Source organism: Halichoeres trimaculatus, unplaced genomic scaffold (genome assembly GCF_033239565.1).
Source record: "Halichoeres trimaculatus isolate MK-OKI-2021-1 unplaced genomic scaffold, fHalTri1.1 fHalTri1_scaffold_20, whole genome shotgun sequence".
Taxonomy (NCBI): Eukaryota; Metazoa; Chordata; class Actinopteri; order Labriformes; family Labridae; genus Halichoeres; species Halichoeres trimaculatus.
In genome coordinates this window covers 20,666,524-20,689,422 of record NW_027437198.1, presented here as the reverse complement: position 1 = coordinate 20,689,422, position 22,899 = coordinate 20,666,524, and the positions used below count along the sequence as shown (strand labels likewise).

General features: G+C 38.7%; 1 long non-coding RNA gene across 1 annotated transcript in view; it reads left to right on the top strand.

Moving 5' to 3' along the window:
- The first annotated feature begins 4,230 nt into the window (after positions 1-4,230).
- Positions 4,231-22,899, top strand: part of LOC141809885 (uncharacterized) — a 116,605-nt gene continuing 97,936 nt past the window's right edge. The window contains exons 1-3 of the long non-coding RNA XR_012600021.1: positions 4,231-4,335; positions 7,621-7,713; positions 19,883-19,984. This is a non-coding gene — a long non-coding RNA (uncharacterized LOC141809885). The remainder of the gene's footprint in view (positions 4,336-7,620; positions 7,714-19,882; positions 19,985-22,899) is intronic.

Here is a 22,899-nt window from a genome sequence, read left to right as displayed (position 1 = left end):
TGTGGCTTACTTTTATAGGTTTAGTCCAGAGCTATGGCCACTGGTCATGCTGCTGCTTCATATCATTCAGAGTCTGAGGAAATGTCAATGTACCATTGCTCATCTACCCCCTTTTAATTTAAACAACTCATAAGAACTGAACCTCCCAGAAAAATGAAGACTTAAACAAGAATCAACATGAGAATCATGAGAAAAAAATAATTTTATAGGTCTTTTTATAATATAGTTTGACCTCATGCCTGTTAGAGCCAGAAATGTAATAAAAAAACAAAATAAAATAATAATAAAAAAATATTACAACCCAAAACGTGATTTTTTTTGGTCCAATTATTACATTTTGGGTTTTATGATTATTATAATTATTTTTTTAGATGCATTTTAGGTTGTTGTTACATTTCAGGCTATAACATGCATGTGAACATGGGGAAGTGGGGTCTATGACCTGCTCTGTGCACTGTGAAGAGTTCACTGACTCCACGGTCAGTTACCTCCTGTGATGTCTGTTTCATTACACCATCCATGGTGGGAACATGATCTGTCTGTGAAAGCAAACACATATGATGCTCATGACGAAAGCAGTCCTGTGTTCGTGTCTGTAGTGGCTTCAACTGCCACCACCTCAGCAGTTTGTTTCAGTTTAGAAAAAAAAAAACACATCACACAGACTTTTGGCTTGAAATAAAATCACTTTTATTGAATTGGCAGTTGTTTTCTAATTTGGGTGCACACAATTTACTTAACAAGCTTCCACATGGTTTAATTTTCCACATCATGAGCCAGATTGCAGTTATGGTTTCTTTTAAAGTAGTAGTTACCTTTTTGTTTGTGTCTCATTGACTGAGCTCTCCTGGCATAAAGCTGTCTGCTGGTTCAAGTTAGCCCCTTGTGGTGCATCCCGCTCGTACTCGGGTGTAAGTATTTACAAGTTTCGAGTGGAAAAAAAAATAAAAAATGGCTGCCACAGGTGTAAACAGTAATTATTTTAGTATTTCTGACTGATGTTTGTCACAATAAGTCATCTGTATACATAGTGTTATCCAATTTTTAAGTATAGAAATATTGCTGTTATGACAAGTTTTTCCAACTTGGCAACTGAAAAGCTTTTAACTCGGAGGTGACGTCATTCACACTCCCCACTTCCTAGTTTTTTGTAAATAGTTTGGATAATTTTATGGTATATTTCTGAGCTTGGTAGATGTTTAGCTTGTTGTCACCTTTGTTCCCCCCCTTGTGTTTATGTTGGATCAGTCCTTTTTCTATTTAAATCCCCTTTGTGTCTCATTTAGTTTAGGTCTGTTTGATTATGTCTTTAAGGTTGTAGCTTTAGTTCTTTTTTTGCTGAGTTGACATCTTTCAGTGTGGGCACATTTTTTTTTTTTTAATCTTCAACCACATTAAGTTGAATATTTTGTTATTGATTTCTTTGTTTTCAAGTTTCATTACAGGATTAAGATCTTTTCCCTAAACCTCTGTCCTTTGCCTGATTGCCGTCTTAACTTCTCTTTAACCAAAGTGTGAGGACCTGAATTGTTAAATAGAAAAGCCCTTCATTTCACATGTCCAAACCAAAGCTTTGGACATGAAGTGAACAGATGTCATTTCTGCAAATCTCAAACCTCAGCATAAGCAGTTGTTTATTTAATCTAATCTAGAGCCAAAATGTTCAAACATGACGTGGCAAAATCATGACATACTTTACAAAAAAAAAAACAAAAAAAACAAAACAAAAACGAAAAACAGGCACGAGGTGATTGGATGCATTATGGTTTTATTAATCAATAGCAGTCTTTATTTATACAGCATAACTCCCGAAAACCTTAACCAGCTTTACTAATGTTATATCATTAACAGAGACCCAACAATGGGACAAGATAAGGAGTCTTATGACATCTTAACCCACCATGAGTGATGGACTTTACAGCCTTTAACAAGTTGCAATGGCAAGGAAAGACTTCCCTTTAATACAGGCAGAAACCTTGAGCAGAACCAGACTCTTGTTACACACCCGTCCTCCTTGACTGTGTTGGGTGTAGAAGAAGAGATGAAGAGCGATGCACAAAGGAAGAGAAATGGACAGAGTTAGTGGTTCTGCATTGTAGAAGTAAGTATAAAGGTGAGATCGGGTAACCATAGCAGCTGAAGACTGGCAGGTCGTTAACCGCAACAATCTGGAGGGACCTACAAGACAAGCGAGCACAGGGACTCCCGCAAAGATCTACGGTCAATGTCTTTAATGGGATTTTAAGATTTAAAGATAGAGGGATGGAGTAGAAAGAGAAACAGAAGCTCAGCTTGTCAGTTCCAGCCCAGTAATAAAAACCAATATATATACATGCAGCGCTGTGGTTGGTTTAATGTGCAGATGAGCCATGCTGGTAGTAAAATACCTTACTACCTATGCTACACTTCTACAGTTTCATTCAGCAGATGCTGTTGTCCAAAGCGATGTACAACACAAGCAAGAATTTAGACCAGGGATCCCAAACTCGTGCCATGGAGGGCCAAGAGGCTGCAGGTTTTCTTTCCAACCAAGAACTCCACCAGCTGATTCCACTGATTACCTCACCTCCAAGCAGAGAGCAGGGACTAATCAGTGAAACCAGCTGGTGAAGTTTTTGGTTGGAAAGAAAACCTGCAGCCTCTTGGCCCTCCATGGCACGAGTTTGACATCCCTGATTTAGACAGAAGGAAAAACCTAGTTAGTGCGACAAAAGCACTATGAGTTATTAGGCTGCAGGTTCTGCCTTTACGTGCAAGATTTTTTTTATTCTTTTTATTTTAAGAATGTAGAATTATGCAGCCAACTAACCGCAATTAATTGCTACAGCATTAGTTTGAAACCCAATACTTCTGCAAGACTTGTTCTCTTTATTTGGAAAAAACAAAAATCAATGATTAGAACTTACATCAAAAATAATACTACTAAAAATAAGTTTGAATATGTACCAATCTGTGGGAAAGGGTTTCTTATATTTTCGATCCTTTTGTCAGTCTTAAATTTTTATGTCACCAATACAAAACTCAAATGTAAAGTTTGTAAAAATTTGCATTTTTCCTTCTTTCTTTTCTTTGTTATGGGTTGTTAAAATTTTTGATCCATTTAAGACTCAAATAAAATAAATTACTTGTGGCTCATATCTTTTAGTCAGGAGGTTGTGGTTTCAATTCCAACTCCTGTCACATGCCAAAGTGTTATTGAGCAAGACTCTCAACTCCAAATTAAACTTAACTCCTAAAAAACTGATGGTCCCTAAGGCCATGTCCACATGTAGCCGGGTATCTGGGAAACACCAAATCTTTTCATACATTTTGGCTGAAAACGTTTTCTGAAAATGCTGGCCAAAGTGAAAATTTTGGAAAACATTAGTTTCGCGTGGATGCACAGCTGATTAACGGGGGTTCATCCTGATATGATGGCACAGGTTTTAAGTCTGAAAAACACTTCAAAATGTTGGTTTGGGATGCTTTGAGCCACACTCACCCGCAGATTTTCACACTGTGTGAAGACAAAAGTATTTTAAACAGGAATGGGGGGATATCCGTCTTTTAAGAGACCTGGCTACGTGTGTACTAGACCTTATTGTAGCAGTCTCTTTGCCACCAGCGTGAATTGGTGAAAGTGAAAACACTAGCAGTGCAAAGTGCTTTGAGTGGTCAGTGAGACTAGAAAAGAGATACAAGTCCATCTGCCTGTTTAGCATTTATACTCATGGGTCTGACAAATGAAAGAGCTGCATAAGAACATAACCAGGCCTCCCAGAGGTTCCCACACTGCTGCAGTGAAATAGAAGATTTGTTGATCCAAGCTGTGAGAACATCTTATGGAAAAAGAAAATAATAAACTGTATTGAGGTGTGAGATTTGCTGAAATGCCAAACCTGTACACCAGTCACGTCACGTCTTCGGTTAAGACCTGATTCCTTCTCCCCTGAGAGCTCTACCTGGAGTCTTTGCTCAGATTCTCAGTTCTCATCTCCTGCAGGTGCGTTCTGAAAACTCCTCAGCATCCTTCATCACAGCGATGGGAGAATGAATTCTGGGTCAGTTTAGGAGAGAGGAGGTGAAAACTGCAGAAACAATGGAATGAGGAGCTTGTATTGTGTTGCAGCTGCTCCTTGCATGTGTGGTTCAGGTTCACCCTGGTGGGTTTTCCTTCTTCTTGATTGCAGCCTGATGAGTTTCACCTGTGCCTGGTGTCACACCTGTGTATGATTACCCTGTGTATTCAGAGCTTTCTCCCCTGGTTGCCAGTTTTCTCAGTGTTGATTCCACATGAATTGATACTTCCAGCACTTCTTGTGGATTTTATTTTTGTCAAATGGATTTTTGTTACAGGTAAGTTTCTAAAGAATCTTTCTTGACTAATCAAATCTGCACTTTGGGCAATTTCTATTTTGTTTTGCCCGACTGTGACATTATTTCTTCAGAAAATCAAGTTTACAAAGCTCAAGTATCACTCTTTTACCTCATTTTTATACAGATTTACGTAACTCTCCATCTCTGTGGTAAATGCATAAGGCTCAGCACATAAGTTGGTGTCCAGTGTTGGTGTGTCAGTGCAGAGGAAAATAAATATATGGTTATTTTTTTTTATTCTGCTTTACTTTAAAAACACTGATCTGAAGTAGACAAAGCAGTTACAGGTTGTACCGTAATCGCTGTAATTTTCTTTAACAGTTTAGCTTTTGGAGAACATAAAAACCAAATTCAGGAGCCTTCATAAAAGCTGTTATTCTCAGAAAGGAGAAAGCAATTTGATAACTGAAGACAGACAGTAAATGGCCAATTAGCTGAGAATCAGACTTTTAAATGATCATAAAATGCAGTGGAGTTTGACTGATATCTTGTTTTTTTTTCTTCCTTTTTATGCCAAATTACTTTTGTATATTTTTCACAAAGAAATCTTCGTTTATACTTTTGTTTTTCTACCTGCGTGCAAGTCACGTAATGACAATACACAAATTCTATTCTATTCTATTCTATTCTATTCTATTCTATTCTATTCTATTCTATTCTATTCTATTCTATTTTATTCTATTCTATTCTATTCTATTCTATTGTTGCTAGTAAATTGAGAGCAGGTTTGGAAATTTTTAATACAAAGCTGATGGTATTTTTTATTTTCAAATCCTTCAGCATGGTCACATTAGTATTACAGTTACAGAGTTGGACTTCAAATTTAAGTTAGTAAATAAATAAATAAATAGATAAATAAACAAAAATTAAATAAATGAAATAAAAATTAAATAAATAAATTAAGAAAAAAAATGAAATAAAAATCAAATAAAATGAAATAAAAATCAAATAAAAATAAATAAATAAATAAATAAATAAATAATCCCACTCAATGTGGAGATAATATTCCTCTGCTTTTTCTGTGCACTCAATTTCAGTGATTTCAAAGCTCAGCTTGAAACTGATTGACAACAGGTCAATGCTCCATTGCTTGGCAACATGTCCAGAGTACTGCCCCAGCAAGAAGCCAATATAAGCAGTGTGATGTCTTCAGGTTTGTTTGTTGTGTTGTGTTTTTTTTTTTTTTTTTCTGTGAGGCACTGAAGTGTATCTGACAGGACATGATGGCATGAGAGCAAAAATGAGGAAAGGAAGATGCACATTTAACAATAAAGATAAGAAAATAAAATCTTAGATTATATTCTCCACTCATCACCATTGGCTGAGATCAGTTTGCGGTCTGCTGGTCTGTCATCTATCTTTCATATGAGCTGTATGATCTTTCAGACCACAGAGATGATTCACACAAGCAGCAGGTGTGTGCAGCCTTCCTGAACTTAACTGACACCTCCCCCCAGCACACTAAGGCAGACATTTTTTCATGATTTTCAAACCTTTCAGTGCAAACCTAACAATTTCTGCACTGATTGAAATCAGACAAGATGGTAAACAACACATTTTTTCTGTGATGTGACAACCTCAGAACGCACATGACCTTTAATCTGGTTTTAGTCTTGGTGTTAGCCAGTTGTCATTCCTTATGCATTCCTTTACCCATCATGCCACAACACTTCAAAAACACCTTTTATTCCTCTCATGTAAACATCTTGTACACATGGCTATCTTAGCCAGTAGCGGCTACTTCATCTGTAGAAATATTTATCAATGCATGACGCTATGCTGAATTTCAGAACAGGACTGATATTTAATTAAAAAACCTTTAAAAAGAATTTAATCAAAATAAATTGCCTCAACGAATGCAACACATTTTACATCACCAGCACAAGCTTTAACTACTTTCATGTAATATCAGGTGCCGTATAAATGTGAGCTGTAGCATCTGGTTGATGACTCATCCCAGTCTGCTCCTCTCATTGGCTACAGGGAGTACTCCATCAAAACAAACACGTTTGATATTTATGATTCAAGATAGGGAAGGCTCTGATGTGAAACTGTCAGTTTGACTCCGCACAGTATTTGACAAACAGTTGGTTATGGCGAGCCATGAATCAGGTCATGCCCCTGTTGAGCATATATGAGCCATAGACTGTAGAGTGGACAGTGTGGCTCCGCCATGTACCATTGTACGGTTTTGAAGCCAAAATACCTCTGTCACAGGCACACTGGGAGTCTGTGCAGTAAAGACTGTGAGGGATTCTGGGAGAATCTGAATGGAGCAAGGCGACAAAACAAATATATATTTTTTCTTTCGAGAGTCTAATCACCTAATCTACCTCCCGATATATTTTACAATCCCCCCAAAAAATACACGAGAACAGAAGCTGTCAATCATCGTTAAACATGATGTAAAAAATTGTTTTTTTTTACCCTGTATAACTAATGAAAACAAAACTCTTCAGAAAAAAAGGACTTGAATACAAGACAGCCAAATGATATCTTCAAATCAATACAGCAATCAGACGTGAGAAACATTTCTTTAAGGTGCATTAATTTTTTAAAGTTTGACCACAGCCCATCTGGAATGACTGGGGAGATAGATTCTTTGACCTTTACTTTTGTGGTTACCTCACTTCAAGCTGAACAAAATGACATTCATTTTCTTACAGTCTATGGTATGAGCATAGAACTGCAAAGAATAGAATGTGCAAACTTAAATATCTGTCTAGAAGATCAGATTATCAAAAATGTATAGTCCTTTGCAATCTGATATTGCCATATAGCACACCTCTGCTTAAATAAAATTGAACAGATTAGAAAAGGATATATTTTTATTTGAGCATACTGACACAGTTTGTTGTTGTTAGTGATGCAAAATGAATTGAATACTCATTAAAGTGCATTTCTGCAGTAGCCTGTAGTTGTCAGATGATTTGCAAAAGCCACAACAAAACAGAAATTAAGAGATGAGTTATCCCAATGGACACAGAAAATTTGTGAAAGTGAATACATTATTTTCTTTTTAACTTCAGCTGTGATAAATATAGCTAAATAACACATTACAGGTAAATAAAGAAATATAAATACTATGAAGGATTTTGCAAGGTAAGACCCCCACAAAGCTATATTTATCACAGCTCTTGTAACTTCTGTTGTGCTGTGGTATTTGCATTCGTGTTGTTCTGTTTGCAAACCTGTTGTTGCTTTTGCTTTCTTGTTGTGGCCTTTGCAAACTGTCTGACACTTACTGGCCACCATACATTTCAGGTTTAATCAGGAGGAAAACCTGTGACAAGACCTGCCAGTCCCTGTTGACCATTAGCCAATTGCCCTCCCGTTAACTTTTCAAAGGTTTAAAAGGTAAGAGTTCAGTGTTTTCAATCGTATGCAGCCTTTTAGTTTTAATGATTGTCACCATTTAAAGTTTGGACATGGTGAATGGCACAAACAGTTTTTAAAGCATAGAGGAAGTTGTTCTGTTGCATGAAGTTTCTCTTTAGTCAGACCATTCTAGCTTGCATTTGGCATCTGAAATGTGTGTTGGCAGTTTGCTGCATAAGCAACTCTTACTCAGACGGTTGATATATTCAGACCTGTCAGGGTTTTCATTTTTAATGTGTTTTTTTGTCCACTTCAGGCTATTCTTGAACCCTTGGCTGAATCTGTCATTTAAATCTGACTGCAATCTGAAGAACAGTTAAAAGAAAAAGCTGCAGGCTTAAGTGTTAAAGCTATTTTCTCTGCACCACAAAAGGAGTACAAAGAAAATGTTTGAAATATCAGTCGGTATGATGACATTTTTTGGGGGGTGTTGCTCGAGTTTCTGCAAGGCTGCACGGTGATGGATGTCTTCAGTCGGTGGTTCTGATTTTAGGCGGCCGCTGCAGAGTTTCTGCCGTCTCACCAGCTGGATTCCTGAAGTGAAACGACAAAATAAAATCTGTCCAATTATAGGGAAATTGAGGTACACTTGGTTTTTCATCCACTTTTTAATTATGGGCCCAGTGTAGTGCAGTGTGTAGTTATTAGCTGATTGAAGTAGAAAAGATGTGGTTTAAATATAATGTTCATGATACTCTGGTAGATAATTACCTGGGTACAACTTTTTTTTGAGTTGTTATTTTCTGGATTTCAGCTGGAAAATGAAAAAAGAGGTGAGTAGTTGTTGGTGTGCAAATTTGTATAGATCAATTTACTGTTGTGAACAGTTACGGATGTACGCACATCTTGGCAACAGAAGTGATGAGGAGTATGATAGTCTGTCAAGTGAGGTGTGTGTCACAACCGTTGATTGTAAAAAAAAAAAGGGGATATCCGCTTGCTCGGCTCGAAGTGAGGTCTCCACAAAAACTGCTCCCCCTGGTGGCTGGCTGCAGTCAAGGTAAAAAAACAAAATCCGACTCTCCAGTCATTCCAGATGGGCTGTGGTCAAACTTTAAAAAAATGAATACACCTCGTAGAATTGTTTTCATGTCCGATTGTTGTGGTAATTTGAAGATATCATTTGGCTGCCTTGTATTCAAGTTCTCTTTTTTTCTGAGAAATTTTGTTTTCATTAGTTATTCAAGGTTAAAAACAAGGCTTTACATAACGTTTAACAATGGTTGACAGCTGCCGTTTTCGTGTATTTTTGGGGGGATTGTAAGATATGTCGGTGGTGTCAAGAAGTGATTAAACTCTTGAAAGAAAAAAAAAAATATATATATATATTTTTGTCACCCAGCTCCACTCAGATTCTCCCAGAATTCCTCACAGTCTCTACGGTGCAGACTCTGGCTGCACAAATACTAATAAAGCCTTTTTTTAACCTAAATAACATCAATTAGATTGTCTATGATTTGTGAGAAACCAATAAGCAAATGGAAAACATCAACGAGTGGATAGAGATTCAGTGGACAGACGTTTTTAGTGGAGGAATGCAGCGTGTACCCCAGAGAAGGGTTTAAACACACAAGTCACTCAATGCTTATGAATGCATTATCGGTGAACGCTTACCAGACCGTGAAATATAAGGACATGAATTTGTGTCAACAAGCCAGAAACCCTCCCAAATTTAAAAGAGCACCTGAGACCTGGGCCATAATCAAGGAGCCAGAAAACAATGTCCAGACAGGGAACTGCACCAAAAATATCAGAATGTATTTATTATATACACCAAGTAAAAAAAAGATTTAGAATATTGGCGGTTAAAATAATTTCTTTGCAGTTAAACCTGGTTAACTGAGGTTGGATAAAGAAGACGCGATTAATAACACAGCTGATACATCGCTGGTGTTTCAGTGTAAAATGTGACCCTGATAACTAGTGACTGCCGACAATCACTGATATGTGCTCAGAGTCACCAGTTAGCACGGTCACTGTTAGCTCAAAAACACCAGTAGATCTGTGAAGGTCAAAACTCCAGTTGTCTCCATGGTATGGTATCATTTCTGATCGCTGACCACAAAACAACCAGACGTTTTTATGCTGCTTACAGCTTTAATTTAGTGTTTAAAGAATAATTCGTCTGAATGAATGGAGTTAAACGCTGCTTCCTTTGCCAAATGTGGGCATATATCTTTGATGATGTCAACAGTCAATTAGTCTATTGAGAGTGCCATTTTATTTTCCAGTTCTTTATGTTGTTGGTCAAATACAACCAAAAAAAAAATTTGAAAAAAAAAACGTTCACATAGTCTGTGTAATCCCTATATTGCACTTTGTTTTTGATAAATTCAATTTGCAAAATCTATCTCAGAAGAGAAGCTCATTAGAAGAAAACCTTTCTCTTTCTCCTTTTTGTTGCGTAATGTGTGCTTGTTGTCACATTATCTAGCTTTATCTTGCAAACGCAGCACATTAACAGCTCAGCCGCTTTCCTCGTTCTTTCTACTCGTAAATGAGAGTCATGAACTTTAGCCTCCCCCCATCAAAATTGAAATCTCGACCGACTCCTGAGTCTGTAAATGGTTTTCACAGTGAAACACGTATTAATACCTGCACACTGCTGACCAGCAGCATGTCCACAGTCTGATGGATTGATTACGTTAGGTTCTTTGTAGTTCATGTGTTTTGTGTACCCACAGGATTTGAGTGGTTATGATTGCACAAGAGATTTGTGTTTCGACTTGAAGTAAAGGTTGACACCGCTGCGTTTGATATCGTATTCACAAACATATCAAAACATTGGGGCCACAGTGGTTTGATCTGCCTGTGGGAGTTGGTCCATTCTTGATTAAAGGTTTTGTTTCTGCTTTGAACCTTTCTCAGTCTTGGAGCATAACATGTTTACTACTTCTGCCATGTATCTCCTCTCAGCTGGCTCCTTCTCATGTGTATGTCTGTTTTCGGTGTGCTGATTTACAATGAATGCATTGATCAGTGGCTTTCTTGTGCTGCAAAAATTTCTGCTGTAGGGTTTAGAAAAGTCAGGCTGGTGAGGCTATACTATCTGCATTTCCATCTTCCATTTTAAAAATGTTTTCTGTGTTTTCTTAAGCACAGGAATAGACATGCATAACGTGGAGGCTGCATGTTTTGGTAAGTGGAATCAGCAGCGAGGTGACACATTGTGAAAATGAACAGCTAAGGCTAAACTGAGCTTTTCTTCAGCTTTTCTTCTTAATGGTTGTATCAGTTCACTGTGTAACAGTCTAAGAAAGCTGCTGTGATTTTTCCATGACATCTGATGGAAAAATGACAAAAGCGTTAAGTCTCAACTTTAAATGTAGATCAGCTACCAAACCGTCTCTGCAGACTCCTCAGCAAAACAAAAAAGGTCTTTACTGAAGTCTTAGCCTCAGCAGGAGTGCTGACGTTTCCAAACTTAGAAGCAAAGTCTCTCTGAGGATCCTCTGTCAGTCCTGTTAGCTCGGTTGAAGAGTGGTTTTGTAGCGAGGAGGGAAACCTTTATATAAATCAGCAGACAGAAGGTCAGGCTCAAGTGCGTGGAGTCTTTTAACAAGTAGCTTTTTTCTCCTTTGCTTTTTTTTAATCTTTCTTTTTCACCTGACCTGCTGATCCTTGTTAAGTTGATTGATGTGAAAAAATATGTCAGTTAAGTCATGTTTTCTCCTGTTGGATTGGTTTGGAGATAAGCAGGTCTTCTTTTGAAATCCCAGTAATAAGGAAACACTCTCTATTCCAGGAGCTGTGAGAAAAAGGTCAGCTGCTTCAAAGCCAAATTCTTTTCTGACAAGCTATTTTTACTGGCAGAAAAATCTGGTGGGACCAATTATTAATACAAAACAGTATTCAGTATTTACTGTGCAATACATGGTATTTGATTGTGTCACAGTATTTTACCCCAAGGACAAGAGTTTGAAAGGCTACTGGCTGAATCCCATTTCTCATTTCAAACCCCACCCCTTGTTTTCAAGTGCCTCTTTGACCCAGAGACAACCCTTTAAGATCCTGATAGATAGGAAGTAGATGTCAGTGGCTTTAAGTTCACAGATGGAAGTCAAGCTTGCAAACTAGTGATCAAGACATCAGTTTATTACTGTCTTTTTAAATGTTTTTTCAAAAGAAATGACCACAATAAATTTTAATTATCACCAAGTTGGGAATGCAGAGGACCATCTCTGAACACACATCGTACCAAACCTTGAAGCAGATGGACTACAGCAGCAGAAAGCTACACCAGATACCACTTATGTCACAGATTCACCAAAACTGGACCATAAAAGACTGGGAAAATGTTGCCCGGACTGAGGAGTCCGGATTTTAGCTGCAACATTCAGATGGTACGGTTCGAATTTTGCATAAACAACATGAAAGCATGGATCCATCTGGCCTTGAATCAAAAGTTAAGGCAGCTGCTGGTGGTGGAAAGCCTGTGTCGGATATTTGGTAGCACTTTATAATATGGCCTTTATCTTACAGTGTAGTTTCCTGAACTCTTACACTGTAAGATGCGAGTGTAACTACCCCATAGATACCGCAAAATGTCATGGTACATGTGTGAGAGTCACCCCAACAGTTGAGGGAACTACACATTAAGACACAGAAAACGACACTGTAAAACAACAGCACTTATGATTTGAGACACAAGTGTAACTAAAATGACACGTACATTTTGGAAAGTTACCCTAAAAGTTGGGGGAACTACACTGCAAGAGACTGTCTGTATTGTACCAGGATGTTTCCCTGTTAAACTTTCACCCCCTTTGTACCAGTTGATATGGTTGAAACACCATAGCCTACTCAAGTGTTGTTACCTACTGTTTCCATCCCTTGATGACAACAGTGTTCCCATCTTCCGATGGCTCCTTCTGCTTCTGGATGACACTCTGCCACAAAGCCCAAAATCATCTCTGGTGTCTTGAACATGCCACTGATTCCACTGTACTCCAATGGTCTCCAGAGTTAACAGACCTCAATCCAATAGAAGCCTGGACCAGAAAGCTGGATCTTCTCTTATCTTAGTGAATACACTATGATTCGCCATGGCAACTCATGCTGAACAGCTGACCTGTATAGCAGGTTATGTTTTGGTAATGTTTTGGATAAGAGATCACTTAGGAGAAAGGTTTTTGTAATTCTTTTGATGTCCCCAATGACATCCTGTGTGAAAGATACAGATTTTCATTGGATGGACTGAGCTACATCTGTCAACTGATGAAGCCAGATGTTGCATTGCAGTCGGGCGCATCTGAAATAATGAGGTTGATAATAATGGTCACACATGACAAAACTGCAGAAATGTGAATTTATGAAGTGCACAGCTACCCGTGCCGTTCAACACAAAATGGGGTCACGCGGAGGGTCTGAGCCTCAAAAGAACTCGATGGAAAGTATAAACCAAAGGAAGGGCACCAAAGAAGTGCTCTGTTTGAAACATCTGTTCCGTAATAATGAGTGATCAGAGTGCTGTCTGTTTTTATTGTCCGATGATTTAATATTGTGTTATCTCATGAATTAAACATTAGAGTCAGCAATTGTCTGCCAGCATTCCTTCCTGGCTTTTTGTGCAGCAACAGTGTTGCTTTTGTCCTAGATGATGAGTTTGAGTTCTCCATATTTTTAAGAATAACTGTCTGCTCCTCCAGGGTGAAGTTTCTCCATGTTTGCTGTTTGTCAGATGCTGCAAACACCGCCCTTTTCATGTGAGCGTGTTCTGATCAAGAGTGGAAAACCCTCGGTTCAATTACTGAGTTGATAACCAGCTTCATTGTACCGCTTATCAGGATTGCGAAAGTCTCGTTAAGTCAACCAAAGTAACAGAGAGATATCCCTGATGTGTTAATCCCTCTTTGTATTACAGGCTCCACAGCACCTCTGGGATGTGGTGGAACGGGAGATCGCCATCACGGATGTGCAGCGGACAAATGTGCAGCAACTGTGTAAAGCTGTCATGTCAGTACAGACTGAAATCTCTGAGGAATGTTTCTAGTAACTTGTTGAGTGTTTGCCACAAAGAATTAAGGGAATCTTGAAATAAAGGTTGAACCCAGCGCAATTAACACTCACCGGCCACTTTATTAGGTACACCTTGCTAGTACCAGGTTGGACCCCCTTTTGCCTTCAGACCTGCCTTAATCCTTGATGGCATAGATTCAACAAGGTACTGGAAACATTCCTCAGAGAGTTTGGTCCATATTGACATGATAGCATCACACAGTTGCTGCAGATTTGTCGGCTGAACATCCATGATGAGAATCTCCCGTTCCACCACATCCCAAAGGTGCTCTATTGGATTGAGATCTGGGGGCTGTGGAGGACATTTGAGTACAGGGAACTCATTGTCATGTTGAAGAAAGCAGTCTGAGATGATTCCAGCTTTATGACATGGAGCGTTATCCTGCTGGAAGTAGCCATCAGAAGATGGGTACACTGTGCTCATAAAGGGATGGACATGGTCAGCAACAATACTCAGGTAGGCTGTGGACTTTAAACCATGCTCAGTTGGTACTAAGGGGCCCAAAGTGAGCCAAGACAATATCCTCCACACCATTACACCACCAGCAGCAGCCTGAACCGTTGATACAAGGCAGGATGGATCCATGCTTTCATGTTGTTGAGGCCAAATTCTGACCCTACCATCTGAATGTGGAGCAGAAATCCAGACTCATCAGACCAGGCAACGTTTTTCCAATCTTCTATTGTCCAGTTTTGGTGTTGCTGTGTGAATTGTAGCCTCAGTTTCCTGTTCTTAGCTGACAGGAGGGTCACCCGGTGTGGTCTTCTGCTGCTGTAGCCCATCTGCCTCAAGGTTGGACGTGTTGTGTTTTCCAAGATGCTCTTCTGCAGACCTCGTTATTCGAGATACTGTTGCCTTTCTATCAGCTCCAACCAGTCTGTCCCACAGAACTGCCACTCAGTGGATATTTTCTCTTTTTGGGACCATTCTCTGTAAACCCTAGAGATGGTTGTGGGTTAAAATCCCAGTAGATGAACAGTTTCTGAAATACTCAGACCAGCCTGTCTGGCACCAACAGCCACGCCATGTTCAAAGTCTCTTAAATCACCTTTCTTCTCCATTCTGATGCTCGGTTTGAACTGTAGCCGATCGTCTTGACAAGTTATTATTACTCACACAAGAGATGAAAAAGGAACATAACTTGAAGCCACAAAGACAAAGTTGAGCAAAGTGATGACATTCAAGGATGGTTTCTCTTGTTCTGTGTGATGTTCAGTTGTGTTCTGGTAAAAAGGTCACAGGGGAAATGAAACACGTTAACAAGGAAATGCAGCCATTAATTAAAAGCTAGCACGCCATGCGAGACAATCAATGAACCATTACGGTGAATTTCTGTGAAATAATATGGGTAATCCAAGCTAATATAGAAACATTGACGTGATATTTGGAAGTGACATTTCAATAAGAGCTGTGTTCTCATTACACTTTGTGGGATGTTTTGTGTATTTGTAAACCAAACCAAAAGACACTCGAGGTACTGGCTTTGGTAATCAGTTTCTTCCCAGAGTAGGAAGAGGCATGCTGATACATATACACTGGATGATGTCCGGAGTGAAGTCTTGATGGCTTCCCCAGTTGATTAGTTCCCCTTTAATAGATCTGATAGCAGTGATAGAATGCAGGAGCAGAGCTTGGAGCTTAGGTCTTTATTTACTTCCTAATTACTGAGGCATGAGCAAGCACCTCTCTGGTTCAGGCCTGAAATTGAAAGCATTGATTACACATCCTGCTAGGGTAAATTGACAAACAATTAGTAGCTAGAGGCAGTTGTGAAATATTCAGTGACTGTTGCAGATGCTTCAGGTATTTTGTGATGATTCTGCTTTGAGAGAAACTCATTAACCAGGAGAGCTAAAAGGTATTCTTGCAATTTGTTAACAAAGTACCAAATGTGTCGGGTTGTTTTGTGGCCTCCAGATGAGTTGATCTAATTTAGATTGCTTTATGAAGAAATAAATGCTGCTCAATATCACTTTCATGTAATTTTAACTACTGAGAAATTCTGACGTTGTAGGTTCATAGTGTCAAGTACATGCTGCCAAAGATGTGAAGGCCAATTTACAAAGACACATTTATTCAGGGGCTTGTTAGTCAGTGTTCTTTCCATGTACAGCATGTAGAATTTCTTTTACGTGAGTCACTTTTTATACTTTTTCTTTGTGACTCAAGGCAATAAAACATTCTTCAACTGGTCAAGAAAATGTTAATCAACCCCCTCATTCGTTCACCTTCCTCTCATCACTTGTTATTCAAGTGTCACATCATTGCACGACTGACACGGTCACCCTTCACAATCTGACCGTGGATGATTCATGGAGCGAATTCACACCCTTTTCCCATCATGACATAATATCATTGTTTATTCAGGATGAAATTGGAAGTGGAAGACACAAGAAAAAGGAGGACTGTCTTTCTCTCTCCTCTCTGTGTAGCTACCTGTCAGAATGAATCAAAGGATAGACCAATATTAATGCAAATGAAATGTATGATAAGGTGAAAACAAGATGAGAAAAAGATGGATTATGTGCCCTTCTGTGTTTCCCACCTAATTACTCTTTTTATTGTTGGTGTGATCAACAACTACCCCCACACAAGCACCGGTGAAAGCTTTCCTCTCTTCATACCCACAGCATGTTGTTGCAGCAGCTGTCTCTTCTTTGTCCGTTTCTTGCAATTTTTCATCTCTTTTTTGTCACCTTTTCATTTGGAGTGGGTCATTACTTTGTATGGCTCATTTGTTGGTCATGGACACCAAACTGGTTTTGTCTTAAGTGATATTTTTACTATTTTTGCTCCTGTGTTTGTCTGGAGATCCTACATGTAAAAATGGTTACATTGTTTACACATGAAATCAGCTGTTAGCAGCCTGTAGCTTGTCAATGCTAACTGGTGCAAGGCCGGATGTTTCCCCACAAGGCGAGAAGAAGGAGGTGAGGACGGCGTGCTGATTCTCAGGTGTGAGCTAAAATGTGATGACATCGACCTGTCTGTCTGTCCATCGTTATTGGGAACGTAAGATCTATCTCCTATAAGATGGACAAGCTAGCCGTGCTAACCCAGCAACAGAAGGAATAGCAGAGGGCAGAGTAGCATCATGCTATCCACAGACATGGCTAACTGGGCTAACACCAGACACCAACGCCAGATTGGAAGAACTTCACCTGCTGTGAGCAGACAGGATCCAGGAGACAGAGACTGAACAGACTGCTGAAGAAGCTCAGTCCTGGACCCTGTGGAGGTGGAGGCCGGCTGAATTGGAGAATGATGGACAAGCTGTCATCATCTATTTTCTTATGGACCTTTTTGCACTTTCTATACAATTTCTTACTTTTGTTTTCTTGATTGCTGCTGTGACTCTTGAATTTCCCCTCAGGGATAAATACATAATTTTCTATTCTACCCTATTTTCATGTACACTTAGGGTAGCTGATCATCTGTGATCACTTCTTAATGAGCCAAACTAAGATAATGCATAACAAAACTAGAAGCAGCCAGACAGTGGGTTGTGAAGGTTACATAACATCACGAGTTGTTGCGTTGAAGTGATTGTGCTGAATGGAGGGACACACTGCCTCTCAGGCCTCTCTGATCACGTGCAGTATCAGGTGGTGTAAGTAATCTGAAGTGAAAGGCCGAGTGCAGTGGAAGATCAATTGTATCACAGGCAGTCGTAAATCGATAAAAGCTTTGAAAGGTCAACAGGTAAAAAGCAGTTCAAGTGTATAGTTGGTCTAAGGGCCTGGGATTTTGCAACTGGTTACAGGTTTTGCGGCTGTCAAAGGCAACAGGTTGCTAATTTTATCAATAATTAGCTCATACAGCCATGGCTGCTACAGGCTTAAGCAGGCATGTCTTAAGTCTGCCCTTAGTCTGTCTCCCAAAACTGCACTTGAAATATGTATAGTCTACTTGTTTAAAGCTAAAGCTCTGTACATTCTGCAGAAACTCAAGAACTCCTATAGTTGACATGTTGAAATAGATGTGTTCACAGTATCATGATGAGAATTTGACTCATTAACATTGAGAGTTAAAAAAAACATTTGGGAACACAACTAAATCTGAAGTTGTGAGGTGGTGCAGAAAAGGTAAAAATCAGTGGGAAATAAAGTTGTTCACACTGTGGAGTGAGACATATTTGGGGCTAAAAATGTTTGAAGGTCAAAATGGTTTTCAAAAACACCACAATAATGATAATAAAATCCAGATTCTGACATAAAACAATCCGGACATATTTTCCCCAAATTGGAGAACATTTTCTTTGATAAGTGCACTGCAGAAAACTGACGTCCTACCCTGAAGTGTCAAGAGGACAGGTGAAGGTTGATTTCAAGAACTAGCTTAAATAAATGGTAAATAAATGAAGCAATCATATCTTACTATGACTGTTAATAAATATGTCAGTTAGAGCAGCTGGCCCCTGGTCATTTTCACAATATCAAATGTGGCCCCCTTTGAAAAGGGTCTGGACACCCCTGGGCTAAATACAGTGGAGCTATGACTATTTGTCAGCCTGGCTGAAAATGAACCTAGGCCTTTTTATTGTCTTCTGTTAGAGAGGAGAAGAAAGTAGCCAAAGCATGCTGCAGGGCCTTCCTATATTTATTAGACTATTTTGCCAAAGTAAACAGATTTCATTTATTTGGAGTGCCACATTCTTTCCAATTTTCTAGATATTTGTTTGGGTTTGAGCATTATTTCACAGAGCCAGCCTCTGCTGTCTCAGAGTCCTTTGTCTAAGGGAAGCGATTGAGTCAAGAGTTATGTGAGAAAAACTTTTGGAGGTATCAACAGACAGTAAGCGGAGAGGGTGCAGTGTGAGCATTGGAGCGTTCAAATAAAATTGGACAAAACAGTTCATAGTAGCTGAAATTGCTTTCTTAAAATTGGTAATTGGTCTGTCAGACAAGCTTTTAGTTAGCATATTTTTGTCGCTAAAATGAAGTCTAATGAGCAGAAATCAAAAGTTGCTACAAAGTGATCCGATTCGAGGGGATTCTTTGGGAAGACCACTAAGTTTCCAGTTTCCTGGCCACATGCTCAAACAAGATCAGGTGTGTGATTAAATCACTGAGTTTCTTTGCAGCTGTGTGAAGTCAAATTAATCCAAGAGACATGAAGGCAGTTCCAACACTATCGTTAACTAGATCGACATGGATATTTTTTTTATCTGAACTAAGTTGGAAAGAAATCAGGGCAGTAAACTATCAAACTGATCAGTTTTTGAAGCTTTTGAGAGAAACCCAGAACAAGGCTTTTAGAAGAGCTTTAGTTCAGTTTGAGTCTGGTAGTAACATGTATAAGAGAATCACAGATAGATGACGCTCCATTCCCTCAACTGAGATTCATTTACACACTGACAGGTTTCAGTAGATCGAGTGAATCAGCTGATGTTCTAATTTTTAAGATATTTTCATGATTTACTCTTTCATATGTTTTGTATAATTGTTTAAGATAAAGAGTATCATGGGGTAGACACATCTATGACATCACCCATCTGTTTCTGATACAGAATTTTTAAACCTGTCTTTGTCAGTAGCCATATTGGAAAAGCTAGACTCAAAGTTTAGCTTCCAGCCTCCTCTCTTACAGGGTGCCCACATGACAGCGAGGCGAGCTGTGCCTCTGATTGGACAAATTAGTGATCGTAATATCTTCTAAACTGCTGAATTACAACAGGACCCACCCCATACAGTGTGTGGTTAGAGAAATAAAACACTCAGAATGAAGTCATTTTTGGTTGTATCTAGGTTGTAAATATGTTTAATGATGCTGTAAAAAATATGCTTGTGGCCTGATGTGTTTGTGGTCAGCCAGCTTCTGAGTTTTTAGCGTTGGCTTTATTTCATGGTCACAAATTGCCGCTTGACTTCTCATCTTTGGTCCTATTTGGGAGGAGTCCAAAGAAAATTTTCCCACAGTCTGACATGGTTTTTAAAAGAGCACACACTGATTCCACATTAAGTTTCCTGGGTTTACTCAACACGAAATTGACATGAATTAAAATCTCATTCAATTTATGCTTAGCCTTTGCCAGCGGTTTTAAATTTCCTACTATGTTGATCACTCTGGCCCCCTGAAGGCATTTTATTACAGCCGTTAGCATCGCTAATTTTAGGTTTCTGGTTACAGAATCTTACGGAGCTAAAGGCCCACTTCAACTCCCACCATTTCCCTCCTGCTTGGTCAGCCAGAGGATTTGTGATATCCTGATGGGCTTCTTCAGGAACCAGGGTGAGTACGTTTGAACTTGGTTTTATGCATTCAAAAACTATGCAACTTTAACTGCCTTATTACGTTATAATGGACTTTTAATTTATCATCATAAGTAAAAGTGTATTGATAACCCCTAGATATCACTTAACACAAAAGGGAGGGTAGACTGTGTTCAAGTTGAAGTCGTATTTGAAACACTGACGTACAAACACAGCTGCACAGTTTACCTGCTGTTACATGTACGCTCAGTTGCATCAGTATCACAGTTATGAGCGAATCCTACCTTTTGGAGAACTCTAATGTTCAGTGGTCTTAAGTGATGAAACACAATGAAATATAGGTTTATGTAGAAAAACGGTATTGTTTAGATGTCAAAAACCACTGAACCAGAACCCAGTTGTTTTTTACACACTGACTGGGAACAGCTTTATGAGTCAACAGCCTTACAAAACATTTCGCCAGCACCGTGATGCTTCACATAAATTTGGCATTCAACATTTTTGCTTTTCTGTCCTTGTGACTCTTATCAAGAAACGCAGTCTTACTCACACGTTCCAGCCCTCTGGCATAGTCTGCTCTGTGTGTTCTCTTTACACATTGCTGTTTATTTACATAAAATGAGTCTGGACGCTGTGATAAAGCCTGTTGGGACTGATGCTGACTCCTTGGAGACCGTGTTGTTGTGATTCTGGCGTCTGTTGACCTGTCCGCTCATTGTGACTGTGTACACAGGTGCTAAGAAAGGAAGAAATGTCTTTTAAAATTAACATTTTCACCCTCATACTTCTACTAATGAAAACTATTCTGGGAACATTTCTAGAAATACCACCTGGAGATCCCAATGACATTTTTTTTTGTGGTTTTGCAGCATTTTTTTCTTTTTAATTTAACCTCCTTAAATATTAATCCTGCAAAGCTTGTGGGGCTGGAATTTGTACTCTGCCTTTAATTTCCTTGTGTAAAATCTATTGCCTGCAGTTAAACTTGAAGGTTAGGGAAAATAATCTCAACAAAGAGCTCACTTATTTGGTTTTTCCATTTAAATCTAAGCTTTCTGTCAACGTCTCCCCCTTTATTTCTGGAAAAGGTCAAGAAAGTTTCACACTAAGTCAGTGATGACAACATCTTAGAGACAACCAAGCACTTAAGATTATCTAATAGTAGTTTTAGTGTGGAGTGCAAATGGTCACACAAAATTAGCACAACCCTATTCAGTAGATGAGTGTCCTAATAAAAAATTCTGTTGAATGTTTAATGTTGTACACTGGTTACTTATCGTTGCCGCTGTTTTGCACATCACTGTAGAAGTAATGAGTCAGGAAACATAATAGAGTTAATTGATTTTGGAAGATGGAGATCTTATTAGACGGTCTATGTGTGAGTGTGGCATATTAAGAGACAATAACGCATCAATGATTCTCAGGAGGGAAACTGTAAGTGTGAAAATGCAGCTGAAAAGAAACTGGGACCAAACACTTCTCTTAGACAAACAGGTCATCTGAAAGACGACGAGATGACAGTAACTGCACTTCAGATGCAACTTAATCCCAATATTAATGTCCAACAGTGTGTAACCCTCACATTAAATCAATCTTTATGGTTTTTTTTTTAAGTGATCTTAAAGAAGTTTTCCTTCTAGATGTTCGTATGATTGTAATACACACTTCAAAATAAGATTATCAGCGCCAAAGTCCGGATTGATTTACACGACGCCAAAGTCTTCCTGACAACCCCACGCTGGCTGGTAAAGTTTAGAAGTGAGAAGGGAGATCTGTTTTTTTTTCTCTGCTTTAAACCAATTTCTGTGGCTAATTTTGTAGTGATGGTGGACACAGGAGCCTAACTGTCAGACAGAAAAAGGACAGAAGAGCAGAAGAAAGATAAACAGGAGAGTGATAGAGCACAAGCTAAAGGCTAACACAGGAGCTAAACTGTTTGTAATAATGTCCATTTCAACCCATAGCCAGCAGTTATTCTGCAGTGGTCTGTTCAAACTTGAGTCTATCAGTAAAACGAAGAGTGAGGTTACGTTAGCTCTGGTTGGTAGATGACTGGCAGGACATAGCTAACCAGGATTTACTAACATTTCACGTTACAAACACGTCTCAGAGCACCAGGCTGCCTGTAGCGCTACTTATAGCTGGCTATTAAAGTATGATACAAACTTTTGTTAGCTTGTTGTCACATTTCCAACAACATCACTCATTATATCTGGTAAAAAGTTGTCTTGAACAAAGAAAAGTAGTGATAAAAAGATCTGCTCTTCAAAACAAACACACACATAATTAAGAGTCACATCTTCAAGGGCTGACTAATCAGAGGAGAGGATTGTGGAGCAGAGCGTCTTAAAGAGACAGCAGCTAAAATGAAGCTTTTCAGACATTATGTAAAGCTACAGCAGGGATACCAGAGAGACACTGTAAAGCCTAAAAATAAGCACAATTTCCCCATATTTAATAGAGTTCCCAGCTACACCACATAACTTGTTTTTTTTAAGGCTAATGCTAGCTCTGGCTACTGCAGTTCAGCACATGTTTCAGTTCATTCTAAGGTGTCTTGAAAGATTTATCTCCTTAAAACTGGGGGAAAAATCTCTTCGGATGACTGCGGCACATTGCGAAATTGATAGTATCATCCTCCTCTGAAACAGTGAAAAACACTGTGAAAAAAATTCTAGGTCTTTATGTTGAACTTTTCTTTTTCATGATTTAAGGTCATATCATCAAAAGGGTTATACCCAAACCTTCCCAAGTATTTAAGGTTATTTATTTATTTATTTATTCATTTATTAATTTATATATATATATATATATATATATATATATATATATATATATATATATATATATATATAATATTTTTTTTTGCTTTAAAAAAAGAAATAAATATATAGACATGACCTATTTTATCTGTTTTTATTTCATTTTAATTTG